Here is a 1,990-nt window from a genome sequence, read left to right on the forward strand (position 1 = left end):
TCTACCTTGTGTAGGACGTATAGACCTGCGGCCTCATTCGGCCTCATCCGCCTACGGTATATGGAAGGAAAATGGGAAGGGAAGAAGGAGCGGACATACAGGATGGGGACCGCAACCAACAGAAGTCTGGTATGGAGAGGGAGGGGGAGGGGGGGGCTCACCTACAGGATTTGCAGCTTGGCGCAGCAATATCTGCTGCCTCATTCATGATCGTCATACACCGCGGATCGGGGGCCGCAAGGCGGCGGTCGCGGCGGCTTGGTCCCACGACAACCTCCTTCCTGATGTAGACAGTCCCATCCCATGACTGCCCCCTTTCCTCTCAACCCCAGCACACCCTCTCCGCCACGTTCGCGCGCAGCCCAGCAGCCGCTTCCCTGCTCCAAAAGCAGAGGAGGGGGGAGGGGGATGATCAAATTGAAGGCGGCCGGTTTGCGAGCACGTCGCACGGGCTGCTGCCGCCGCCTCCCCCGGGACTGCGGGGCTGGCCGTGGCGGTGGAATGCACCCGGCGGTGCGTCGGCCGAGATTACAGCTCGCTGCCCCGCTGATTCAATCCGTGGTCAAGGGTGAGGGTGGCCTCGGGGAGCGGCGGCCCGCGCACCTCCTTGGCGCTCTGATGAGGGCAGGCCGATGCTGTCCTCATGAAAAAGTCACGGTCGGAATCACGCCGCCACCACCTCCACTGCTGCACCGACGACGCCGCCCCCTTGCTTGGTCCTCGACACGACGCACTGCGCCGCCGCCGCTTGGATTGCACCAGGATGGGGAGAGGAAATTGGCCCCGGCCGGGGTATTTTTCACCACGACGCGGCTGATTCCCGATCCTGTCGCCAAGATACGCGGTAATCAAGTCCTGAGAAAGCCCGAAAAAAAATCTCTACAAATTCTACACTGAGGGGAATCACATCTAAAAAAAATCAAAAAAATCTACTCGTGCCTGCTTCGATTAAGTTGTGCTCGGTTTTTATAAGTGCTGCCAAGTGCGTTTTTGCCTTCGGATCAAGCCGAGATTGCATTCCTTGCATGATCTTAATGGCAGCTCTGTTGAAAGTACAAGCACACTGGGAATCAAAGAGGTGTTTAATAACTGAAGTATCAGCGGTACCTCACGCACGACACGTGCGGGCATGAGTGCTTGGGCGGGGCGAAGGGGAAGAGGGAAGGGTGTGCTCGGGAGCGGGCGGGGGAGGTTAAAGGTGGAGGATGAATAATAGATAACCGCGAAGACAGAGAAAGTCCTCTGGGCTGCAACGGCACCACCACCACCACGACCACCACCTCCACTATCACCACCACCACTACCAGGGTCCAGCGTCCAGCGGGGGGTCGGATCGAGCAGCTCGGGGGATGGGGATGCATCGTGTGGGCGAGATCGGAATCACTCCCGTGCGCTGAGCTACGCTGCTGCTGCTGCTGCCGCACTCGCAGCCCCCCTTCCCTCCTCTCTCTGTCTCTCTCTCGCTCTCGCTTGCCTCCCCCAACCCCTCCCTGTCCATCCCCCTGCTGAGCTGGCGGCGACATTGGTATGGATAGCGTGAGGTCATCCCGGCAGTGACGGTGCTCAACACGGCCGGGGCGGGGGTGGATGGTGCTGTTGTTGGTGACGGTGTTGATGATGATGGTGGTGGTGGTGGTGGTGGTGGTGCTGGTGGCGGGCGATGGTGTCTGCGGTGGTTGACTGCGCTAGCGACCTGAGAGCGGCAGCCGGCAGCAGCGCGGCGGCAGGACACTACAGGGAAATTAAAGAAGTGTCCTGGAGTGGAGCGGGCTGGGGGCGGCCGCCCGAGCGCCGTCTCCTCCCTCATTCGGGTTGCGGCCCGCGGCGCCGGCACACCGGGCCTCACGTAAAAGTATTGTCCCCGGGAGAGTTTTCCGAGCTTCACAAAGTATCGGATTATGATCCGCCCGCTGCTCACTCGGTGGCGGTGGTGGCGGTACGGGGTAGGGGGGCTACTACTGCGGCGAGGTGGGCGGGGGCGGGCTGCGCA

This window comes from Frankliniella occidentalis, unplaced genomic scaffold, assembly GCF_000697945.3.
Source record: "Frankliniella occidentalis isolate FOCC.00 unplaced genomic scaffold, Focc_3.1 Scaffold43, whole genome shotgun sequence".
NCBI classification, from domain to species: domain Eukaryota; kingdom Metazoa; phylum Arthropoda; class Insecta; order Thysanoptera; family Thripidae; genus Frankliniella; species Frankliniella occidentalis.